This window comes from Macaca thibetana, chromosome X (genome assembly GCF_024542745.1).
Source record: "Macaca thibetana thibetana isolate TM-01 chromosome X, ASM2454274v1, whole genome shotgun sequence".
NCBI lineage: Eukaryota > Metazoa > Chordata > Mammalia > Primates > Cercopithecidae > Macaca > Macaca thibetana.
In genome coordinates this window covers 14,694,590-14,707,274 of record NC_065598.1, presented here as the reverse complement: position 1 = coordinate 14,707,274, position 12,685 = coordinate 14,694,590, and positions in this window count along the sequence as shown.

Sequence of the window (12,685 nt, the reverse complement as noted above, 5' to 3'; positions counted from 1 at the left end):
AAGGGAAGACAGAGAAAGTTTTTATCCATAAAAATTGTGATAAATAGGAAACTGTAAAATGATAGTGGAAGATTAATTGGAGCTCTAGAAAAGGAAATAACTAACTTATTTAAAAACTTGCTCATTTGGCTGGGCAGGGTGGCTCATGCCTGTAATCCCAGCACTTTGGGAGACCAAGGCAGGTGGATCACTTGAAGTCGGGAGTTCAAGACCAGTCTGGCTAACATGGTGGAACTCCGTCTCTAATAAAAATACAAAAATTAGTCGCGCATGATGGTGTGTGCCTGTAGTCCCAGCCACTCAGGAGGCTGAGGCAGGAGAATCGCTTGAATGCGAGAGGCGGAGGTTGCAGTGAGCCGAGATGATGCCACGGCATTCCAGCCTGGGCAACAGAGTAAGAATCCATCTCAAAAAAAAAAAAAAAAATTCTCACTAATTTGATGATACTTATCCCATAAGATTTTCTATGGACCTTTAAAATCAGAGATACAGTGTGTGGGCATTGTTTTCTTCATAGATCAACAGCCAAACAAAAGATAATTTCAACCTAAATAAATATGCAAAATAAATGTAATATTCTGATTTTTGTGAAAATCAAGTATAATGAAAAGGTTTATATGCACGTCCTGACATAGGCTTGTTAATATTAATAATAGCTTAGAGTTTTTAGCCATTCACAGTTGCCCTCCCATCTTTTATCTCAGGCAATACAAATGCTACATTCAAAAGCGCAATTCCTGTTGTGTGGTTCATTTAACATCCATGACAAGGGAGTCCTAATGCTATAGAGCAATGGATGCAGAGTGTTTCAGCATCATTCCGATAAAGCAACTAGCAACTTTAACCACCATTCTTTCAACTACTTTATCTTATCAGCAAACCAACTGGTAACAAGAATTTTTTTTTCTCTTAGCAGTAGAATTGCTATTTTTGTAAGAGATTCTCATATATTTTCTTCTTATTCCAGAATGAAGCTCATTGCTTATTTCAGGGTTAGAATACTTCAGCTGCAAAATGTGAGTAGTTTGATATTTAAATATTAAATGACCAAAACCTTTTACTTCTGAAGCTTAAGAAAGTAATACTTCTATTGTTGCACTTGACATCCCATCTAGACCTATCTCTTGTGTGTATGAATGGTCTGGGGTATATTTAGTAGATATTTTCTACTAATGCAATTAGAAATGCAATAAAAATATTATTAGGATGATGCCATTTTATTGAGCACTTATTTTTTTTAAAATGAGGTTAGTCAGTCTCTGTGCTCCAGATACTACATCATTAAAATAAGACTATTTTATTTTACTCATTCATTCATTTATTTATTATTTCAATAGGTTTAGGAGTTCACGTGGTTTTTGGTTACATTAATAAATTCTATAGTGGTGAAGTCTGGACTTTTAGTGTGCTTGTCACCCAAATAGTATACATTGTACCCAGTAGTTGATTTTTCTTCCCTCATCCCCTTCCCACTCACTCACTTTCTGAGTCTCCAGTGTCCACTATGCTACTCTATATGCCCCTCTGTATCCATAGCTTAGCTCCTACTTGTATGTAAGAACATGCAGTATTCTTACATACAAGTAGGAGCTAAGCTATGGATACATATGTAACAAACCTGCACGTTATGCACATGTACCCTACAACTTAAAGTATAATAATAATAAATAAATAAATAAATAAATAATAAATAAATTAAAAAAAAAAAAAAAGAACATGCAGTATTAAGTTTTCTGTTCCTTAGTTACTTTGCTTAGGATAATGGCCTCCAGTTCTATCCAACTTGCTGCAAAAGACACTATTTTGTTCTTTTTTATGGCTGAGTGGTATATACACACCACATTTTCTTTATCCACTTAGCAGTTGATGGGAACTTAGGTTGATTCTGTATCTTTGCAATTATGAATTATGTAGCAATAAACATATGAGTGCAGGTATCTTTTTATATAATGACTTATTTTCCACTGGGTGGATACCCAGTAGTGGGATTGCTGGATTAAATTGTAAATCTACTTTTAGTTCCTTGAAAAATCTTCATACTGTTTTCCATGGAGATTGTACTAAATGACATTCCCACCAACAATGTATAAGCATTTCTTTTCACCACATCCACACCAACATCTATTCTTTTGTGACTTTTTAACAATGGCCATTCTGACTGGGGTAAGGTGGTATCTCATTGTGTGTGTGTGTGTGTGTGTGTGTGTGTATGTGTGTGTGTGTGTATTTTGTAATTTCCATAGGTTATGGGGGAACAGGTGGTGTTTGGTCACATGAGTAAGTTCTTTAGTGGTGATTTGTGAGATTTTGGTGCATCCATCACCCAAGCAGTGTAGACTGCACTCTATTTGTAGTCTTTTATCCCTCGCCTCCTTCCCACCCTTTCCCCCTGAGTCTCCTAAGTCCATTGTGTCATTCTTATGCCTTTGCATCCTCATAGGTTAGCTCCTACTTATGATTGAGAACATAAGATGTTTGCTTGTCCATTCCTGAGTTACTTCACTTAGAATAATAGTCTCTAATGTCATCCAGGTCACTGCAAATGCCATTCATTCATTCCTTTTTATGGCTGAATAGTATTCCATTTTATATATATATATATATCACAGTTTCTTTATCCACTTGTTGATTGATGGGCCTTTGGGTTGGTTCCACGTTTTTGCAATTGTGAATTGTGCTGCTATAAACATGTATGTGCAAGTATCTTTTTCATATAATGACTTCTTTTCTTCTGGGTAGATACCCAGTAGTGGGATTGCTGGATCAAATGGTAGATCTTCTTTTAGTTCTTTAAGGAATCTCTACACCGTTTTCCATAGTAGTTGTACTAGTTTACATTTTCACCAGCAGTGTAGAAGTGTCCTCTGTTCACTGCATCCATGCCAACATCTACTGTTTATTTATTTATTTATTTATTTATTTATTTATTTATTTATTTTGATGGAGTCTCTCTCTGTTGCCCAGGCTGGAGTGCAGTGGTGCAATCTCGGCTCACTGCAACCTCCGCCTCTGGGGTTCACGCCATTCTCCTGCCTCAGCCTCCTGAGTAGCTGCGACTACAGGTGCCCACCACCACGCCCGGCTGATTTTTTGTATTTTTAGTAGAGATGGGGTTTCACCGTGTTAGCCATGATGGTCTCTATCTCCTGACCTCGTGATCCACCCACCTCAGCCTCCCAAAGTGCTGGGAAAGCCACTGCGCCTGGCCTGTTTTGTTTGTTTTGTTTTTTTTTTTGTTTTTTTTTTATGATGGCCATTCTTGCAGGAGTAAGGTGGTATTGCACTGTGGTTTTGATTTACATTTCCCTGATCATTAGTGATGCTGAGCATTTTTTCATGTTTGTTGGCCATTTGTGTATCTTCTTCTGAGAATTGTCTGTTTATGTCCTTAGCCCACTTTTGAAGTACTATGGCTAGAGTCATGGTGGAGAAAATGCAGTTCTATACCAGTTCAACTACCCGTAATATTTTTAATATTTTAATATTTTTTAACCTGATTTTTTTCCATAGGTTATTTCATGTAAACTTAATGCAACCTATTATCCCACATTTATATCTCTAGCTCAGACCTTTCTGCTAAGATCCAAATTCATGTTGCCATCTGCCATCTATCACCTCAATGACAGAAGTATAAGAAACCTCATATTTCCATTTTTTTTAGATGGGGTCTCACTGTGTTGCCCAGGCTGGTCTCAAACCCCTAGGCTCAGCCTCCTGAGTAGCTGGGACTACAGGTTTGCCCCACAGTGCCCAGCTAGAAATGTTACATTTCCGAAATGGAATATTGATCTTTCTTGCCATCCCTTACCATTCTGCAACTACTCCAATATCGTGAGCCTAAAGCTATGGCATTGCTATTTGCTTAGTTCTCATCCCACAAACTTGAGATTCATTCTTGGTATCTCCTTCCTCCCTAACCTCTTACACTCAATTGATCATCATGTTTTGTTGATTCTACTTTTTGAATCCACCTCTTTCTCTCCATCTCTGTCTTAAGCATCCTGATTCATGTACCCATCAATTCTTGATTGAGCCATTGCAGTACTCGTCTTAACTAGTTGCCCAGGGTCACTCTTACGCTAAGTTTGTCTTTAATTTGTTAAATTATTATGAACTACTTAATAGAGAAAAAGTTAACATACATTTATATAACTCCAAAAACTATAAGTCACCACTTTTTTACAGAGAGATTTTTTATAGATTTTACAGAGATGGGTATTTTCCATTTCTTCAGACCTCTTTTAAAAGAAGGAAAACAATGCAAATAGAACTAAATCTCTTTCCCCTCCTCCCATCCTTTTTTCCTCCCTCTTTTCCCTGAAGATGGTACATATTATTCCTATAAATGCTCATTTGCTTTTACTTCCTTGTATAGATCCTTAATATAATGTATTGCTTTATATGTTTTAAAATGTACACAAACTGTGGTTTGTCCATACAATGGAGTCCTTTGTTGCAGTTAAAACAAATAAACTAGATCTGTATTTATTGACAGATTTCAAAAATATAATATTAAGGTTAAAATATGTTGAAAAGGAACCTTTATAGTCTTTTCTCCTTCCTGTATAAAAGCACAAAGCTTGAGTGGCCTTTTTTCTTTTTAAATTATTTTTTATTATTATACTTTAAGTTCTAGGGAACATGTGCATAACGTGCAGGTTTGTTACATATGTATACTTGTGCCATGTTGCTGTGCTGCACCCATCAACTCGTCATTTACATCAGGTATAACTCCCAATGCAATCCCTCCCCCCTCCCCCCTCCCCCCTCCCCCCATCCCATGATAGGCCCTGGTGTGTGATGTCCCTCTTCCCGAGTCCAAGTGATGTCATTGTTCAGTTCCCACCTATGAGTGAGAACATGCGGTGTTTGGTTTTCTGTTCTTGTGATAGTTTGCTAAGAATGATGGTTTCCAGCTGCATCCATGTCCCTACAAAGGACACAAACTCATCCTTTTTTATGGCTGCATAGTATTCCATGGTATATATGTGCCACATTTTCTTAATCCAGTCTGTCACTGATGGACATTTGGGTTGATTCCAAGTCTTTGCTGTTGTGAATAGTGCCGCAATAAACATACGTGTGCATGTGTCTTTATAGCAGCATGATTTATAATCCTTTGGGTATATACCCAGTAATGGGATGGCTGGGTCATATGGTACATCTAGTTCTAGATCCTTGAGGAATCGCCATACTGTTTTCCGTAATGGTTGAACTAGTTTACAATCCCACCAACAGTGTAAAAGTGTTCCTATTTCTCCACATCCTCTCCAGCACCTGTTGTTTCCTGACTTTTTAATGATTGCCATTCTAACTGGTGTGAGATGGTATCTCATTGTGGTTTTGATTTGCATTTCTCTGATGGCCAGTGATGATGAGCATTTTTTCATGTGTCTGTTGGCTGTATGAATGTCTTCTTTTGAGAAATGTCTGTTCATATCCTTTGCCCACTTTTTGATGGGGTTGTTTGTTTTTTTCTTGTAAATTTGTTTGAGTTCTTTGTAGGTTCTGGATATTAGCCCTTTGTCAGATGAGTAGATTGCAAAAATTTTCTCCCATTCTGTAGGTTGCCTGTTCACTCTGATGGTAGTTTCTTTTGCTGTGCAGAAGCTCTTTAGTTTAATTAGATCCCATTTGTCAATTTTGGCTTTTGCTGCCGTTGCTTTTGGTGTTTTAGACATGAAGTCTTTGCCCATGCCCATGTCCTGAATGGTACTACCTAGGTTTTCCTCTAGGGTTTTTATGGTATTAGGTCTAACATTTAAGTCTCTAATCCATCTTGAATTAATTTTCATATAAGGAGTAAGGAAAGGATCCAGTTTCAGCTTTCTACTTATGGCTAGCCAATTTTCCCAGCACCATTTATTAAATAGGGAATCCTTTCCCCATTTCTTGTTTTTGTCAGGTTTGTCAAAGATCAGATGGCTGTAGATGTGTGGTATTATTTCTGAGGACTCTGTTCTGTTCCATTGGTCTATATCTCTGTTTTGGTACCAGTACCATGCTGTTTTGGTTACTGTAGCCTTGTAGTATAGTTTGAAGTCAGGTAGCGTGATGCCTCCAGCTTTGTTCTTTTGACTTAGGATTGTCTTGGAGATGTGGGCTCTTTTTTGGTTCCATATGAACTTTAAAGCAGTTTTTTCCAATTCTGTGAAGAAACTCATTGGTAGCTTGATGGGGATGGCATTGAATCTATAAATAACCTTGGGCAGTATGGCCATTTTCATGATATTGATTCTTCCTATCCATGAGCATGGTATGTTCTTCCATTTGTTTGTGTCCTCTTTTATTTCACTGAGCAGTGGTTTGTAGTTCTCCTTGAAGAGGTCCTTTACATCCCTTGTAAGTTGGATTCCCAGGTATTTTATTCTCTTTGAAGCTATTGTGAATGGAAGTTCATTCATGCTTTGGCTCTCTGTTTGTCTGTTACTGGTGTATACGAATGCTTGTGATTTTTGCACATTAATTTTGTATCCTGAGACTTTGCTGAAGTTGCTTATCAGCTTAAGGAGATTTTGGGCTGAGACAATGGGATTTTCTAAATATACAATCATGTCATCTGCAAACAGGGACAATTTGACTTCTTCTTTTCCTAACTGAATACCCTTGATTTCTTTCTCTTGCCTGACTGCCCTAGCCAGAACTTCCAACACTATGTTGAATAGGAGTGGTGAGAGAGGGCATCCCTGTCTTGTGCCAGTTTTCAAAGGGAATTTTTCCAGTTTTTGCCCATTCAGTAGGATATTGGCTGTGGGTTTGTCATAAATAGCTCTTATTGTTTTGAGCTACGTTCCATCAATACCGAATTTATTGAGGGTTTTTTAGCATGAAGGGCTGTTGAATTTTGTCAAAAGCCTTTTCTGCATCTATTGAGATAATCATGTGGTTCTTGTCTTTGGTTCTGTTTATATGCTGGATTATGTTTATTGATTTGCGAATGTTGAACCAGCCTTGCATCCCAGGGATGAAGCCCACTTGATCATGGTGGATAAGCTTTTTGATGTGCTGCTGAATCCGGTTTGCCAGTATTTTATTGAGGATTTTTGCATCGATGTTCATCAGGGATATTGGTCTAAAATTCTCTTTTTTTGTTGTGTCTCTGCCAGGCTTTGGTATCAGGATGATGAGTGGCCTTTTAAAATAGGAACCTGGCCATACTTTAATATTAGGAAACTGTCTTCATGTTGCTCTTAGGAAAAAGTTCAAAATCCTTAGTATGACCTGCATAGACCCTCCCTACCTTGCTTTTCAGCCTTTGTATATGTATCCACTCTACTCCTCAATCATTAGGCATAAATTATAGGAAAGTTGTTAGTGATGCAGCGCGTATTTAGGATGTTGGGTATTGATGAAATAGGAAGCATATGGGAGAGAAATAGTGTCTCAGTTTATCCTCTAACCCCCAAAGCAGACAAAGGCTTGGGTGCTGGTGGTTATTTGGGAGGTGGTCCCAGAAAGTACAAGCAAGGAAGGTGGGAATGTGAGACTGGGAATAAAGAAAAGTCAATAAAGAGTGAACTAATGGTCAGGTTACTGCTGGGGGCAATTGGGACTCAATACCACTGGGACCTTCTGAGGAACTGTGTGGTACACACTTCACAATTGTTCTGTAAGAGGATGAGAAGGCAGGGGCATGTATTCACTGGCTCTCTTCTTTTGTAGAGGGGTTCCCCTTGAGACCATTGGCTCCCGTGAGCATCAGTGTTAGGCATCTGTGGCTGAGCAAGCGCCTGTACTGTCCAAAAAGGTGTACAGAGAAGTGAGATGCAGGTGCTTAAGGAAGGAGGTTGCCAGCCAGCCAGGAATCAACTTCCTCAGCTGCAGCACTGATACAGAGCATGGCATCAACTGCATTGATTCCAAAATGATTCTAAAACCAGTCCCAGGTTTCTGACCTGGGCAGCTGAATGAAATTATGCATTATTCCTGAGAAGTGGGAGATGTTAAAGAAGGTGGGGAAAACTTAACAGCAAATACCACCATAACCTAGTTCTTTTGCATTTTCACCAACGTTTCCTCTGCTACACTATGGACATGGCAGGTCTACGTGAGCAACGCACCATCATTCCAGAACATAGCCTCCCTCTAAGCATCTGTGGCCCCATCACCCAAACTCTCCCTATTGCAAGTAAGATCAGGATGAATTAATATTGGATATTCTAGCATCATCTTTCCTAACATCCAACACACTTGTACTTAAATAGAATAGTGTGGTACACAGAATTCTAAAATGGCTGCAAGATTCCTGTCCTCTCGGTGTACATGTCCTGTGTAATTTCCTCCCTCTTGATTGTAGGCAGGACCTGGAATATGATGAAATATCACTCCCATGATTAGCTTACATTATATGGTAAAGGTAAAGAGATGTTGCAAATGTAAATATGATAAGGTCACTGCTCAGTTAACTTTGAGCTGATGAAAAGAGAGATGATCTTGGGTGGGTCTGAACAAATTAGTTGAGCCCTTTAAAAGAGGGTCTAGAGCAGCAGTCCCCTACCTTTTTGGCACCAGGGATCAACTTCATGGAAGATAATTTTTTTCCACAGACTGGGGGTGAGGGTGTTTTGGGGATGAAACTGTTCCACCTCAGATCATCAGGCATTAGTTAGAGTCTCATATGGAGCACACAACCCAGATAATCAGGCATTAGTTAGAGTCTCATATGGAGAACACAATCCAGATAATCAGGCATTAGTTAAGAGTCTCATATGGAGCACACAACCTAGATCCCTCGCAGGCACAGTTCACAAGAGGGTTCTCATTCCTGTGATAATCTGATGCCATCACGGATCTGACGGGAAGCGGAGCTCAGGTGGTAATGCTCACTCGCCTACCACCCACCTCCTTCTGTGTGGCTCAGTTCCTAACAGGCCACAGATTAGTACTGGTCCATGGCCTCAGGTTGGGGACCCCTGGTCTAGAGGTCAGAGAGTTTCTCCTGCTGGACTTGCAGAAGTATGCTGCCATATTGTGAGAAGGCCTACAAAGGGGACCATGTAGCAAGGACTGGAGGGCAACTTTGAGAAGCTAAGAGTGGTCCCTGATAGCCAGCAAGAAAACGGAGACCTCAATCCTACAACCACAAGGAAATGAGCCTTTCCTGAAGGAGCTTGGAAATGGATTATTTCTATTTGAACTTCCAAATAGAAATGTAGTATGGCTAACACCAGGCTGATTGCAACCTTTTAAAACCCCAAATAGAGGACCCATGTAGGCCATGCCTGGACTCCTGACCCATGGAAAATGTGGGTTAGTAATTGTATGTTATTTCATGCTGCTAAGATTGTTGTAATTTGTTATATAACAATAAAAACTAATATAGGTAGTGATTAAAAGAAGGAGTTCTGGAATCTGGTCTGCCTTGCTTTTCATGTACCTTGGGCCGATAGCTGAGAATTTGTGTGTCTCAGTTTCCTTATCTGTAAAATGGGAACAAAAATACAACTTATACAATTTTTAAGTATTAAGTTCAGTTTCTGCCATTAAGCCGGCACTCAACTAACTCAGCTATCATTATGATATTATTATGACATTATCATCATCATCAACAGCAACAAAAATTAGATTTTGAATTAAATAAAACTGAATACAATTGATTTTTTGGTAATGAGCTATGATGGGTTAACCCACTCAGAATAGAACAATGTTATGAAAATTAATTAGGCATCTACTATGTTCTTCAGAGAAGAAGATGAATAAAGCTAAGTCCTTGCATATAAATAGCACATGCACTTAAAAAGAGTGAGGATTTATGAAGAAAAATTTTAGGCAATGTAACATATATGTTGAGTTTTTTTTTCAAAATTACTAAAGCATGGCATACATACATAACACTGCACAAATCCTAAGTGTACAGCTGAAAACAAATTATAAAAAACTTTCATGTAACTGGCACCCAGATGAAGAAAACAGAGCATTAGCAGCATCCAGCAGCCCCACCTTGTTCCCCATTCGACTGACTACCCCAGGTAACCCCTCTACTGACTTTTTATACCATACACTAACTTTGTATGATTTTGAACCTTGTATACAAAATCACACAATATATTCTTTATTGTGTCTGACTTCTTTTGTTGAATATTGTGTTGGTGGGATTCATTCATATTGTTGCACATAGTTGAAGATCGTTTATTCCTTTCTATATAGTATTCCATTGTGTGAATATCTCACAGTATCTCCATTCTACTACTGATGGGCATTTGCATAGTTTCTGGTTTTTGTTGATTACAAGTAGCATTATATGAACATGCTAAGAGACATTTTTGGTGTGTATATATATATATACACACACACCCACACACCCACATTTCTGCTGGGCGTATGCATAGAAGAGGAATCAATTTTCAGTTTTGAAATAACAATATGACTAATCAATATCAACAGCAACAAAGTAATTCCAGGTGAGAGAGGAAAAAATGAGATAGTCAATAGGGTGGAGGCAGCTAGGCAAGGAGTGTGGGTGTTTGTGCATCCTGAACCAGCACCAGAAGAATCAGTCAATGAAGGTTGAGCTGGAGTAGATTACATCTTCCAGGATGAAAAAGAGCCGAGACCACACACCAAGCTTATAGCAACAGATACATTGTTATTGACTAAAAGAACATTCTCATATTGAATGCCACTGGGACATGTGTCAGTGTGGCATTTGGATAGACCATATACAAATAAAGTGGAAAGACAAGGTAATCTTATTGGGCCAAAACATTTTTTAAAAATCAGTTTCTAGTATTAGGTGTATAAGCTATGGCCGAGAAAATGCTCTCTTAACCAACACCTGTTTCACTTTCTTCTTTCTAGGCATGAAGGAAAACTATATTTCCCAGCCTTGTAGCTGAGGCCATCTGACTGGGCTCTAGCTAATGGGATGTAGGCATAAGAATGAATATTACTTCTTGGCCTGGATATAAAACTTGCTATGTAACCTCCTTCTCAGTCTCTTTCCCTCTGATGAAAGTCCATAAAATGAGTCTCTCCAATCATGTCTAGATTGTGATGACAAACCTTTGTTACAATAGACTACTGAGATTTTAGTGTTAGTTTATTACTGCTGTATAGTTTAACCTACCTTGACTATAATCATAAGCAATAAGAGAGGCTACTGAGAAATTTTACAACCTAGACCTGCCCATGACCTGTAACTATTCAAACTATGGCTATACTGCCTTTAACCAGGTCTGTTGATAGTCATCTATTCTCTATCATTATCACCTATTCTCCCAACATCTCTGCAAGATAGACAGGCAACAGGAGGAAACTCAGGTTCAAAGGTCTGAAATTGAGTCAAAGTCATACATCTGGTAAGTGGCGGGTTGAAATCCGATCCAGGGTTTCCCAACACCAGAACCCTCTTTTTGCTATTCTTCCTCCTGTCTTTTTAGGCTATAAAAAGGTATTTTTACTTGGGTTTTCCCAGAAGCCAACCCTGAGGCAAGGATTCCAGTGCAAGTAATTTACTTTGGGGGTGATCCAAGGAAACACCTGCAGAGAAGTAAAAGGAAAGAGAAGGCAACTAATAAAGAGTGTTTTGCCAAGGCAGTTAGCACCAGAGACAACTGGGTCTCAATTGGAGAGGGAAACTCTAAGTAAGTGTAGAACGTATTTTTCAGTGTTATCAATCCTGAGAGGTGAGAAAGCTGGGGTATCTATATAGCAGTGTTCCTCAAACTTTAGCTTGCATCAGAATCACCAGAAAGCTTGTGCAAACAGATTGCTGGGCCCTATCCACAGTGTTTCTGATTCAGTAGGTCTCAGGTGGGGTTTGATAATTTGCATTTCTAACAAATTTGCTGGTGATGCTGATGCTGCTGGTCCAGGGGCCACACTTTGAGAGCCACTGTTATTAATGTTTCCATGTGAAATTTCTTCCCCTGAATTTCTCAAGAAACATAATTGCTTATCTGAATTCTGAATCCTGAGAGAAATCCATTGACAAATTGGGAAAATGGGGAATAATATTATAATTCTCCTGTAGCAATTAAAACTTAACTCTCAACCTACAGATCATGGTTTCAAAAGAATACACTGATGTTGAGTCAAAAGCAAGGGCAAAAGTATGAGCAAAAACTCACACATGTAGTAAAAGGTTAAGGTCAGCCTTTCTAGCAACAGAGACAGGAGTACACAGCAGAGAAGTGGTCACAATATAGATGGTCAGTCTTACTTGTATCTGTTGCCATGTTAAGTGTAGTGTGTTCGTGGTTCTGTCTGTTGCTAAGAGTGAGTCATTCTGGAAAATAAAATAAATATTCATAAGTTTATATCCATGGCTATACCTTGTACAAATCCTATTATTTGTACATTAGAATAACAAGTTTTAGAAGCAAAATAAATCACTGGCAATTTCATTGGCAATTTCAATATGTGATTCTGGGTACCGTGGTTAACCTTGTTAAGAGATCTGAATGTTAAATTATTCAAATAATATCCAGTAATGCTCACTGGCATTTCCAGTCTTTGAATGTTCACTAGAGTCCACAGTTCTTTGTAAATACTACTAAATGTAACATATATTATTCCTTAAAGATTTTTTAGATATCTGTAATAATAAGTAAAGAATATAAAGAACACCAAAGTATTTAAAGAGTAATTTATAATCTGGGGAATTCCTGATAATTCCTAAATATTTCTATTTATTTTTTCAATTGTTGAAGAATTTGGAAATGTTATTGTACATCAACTTCTATCC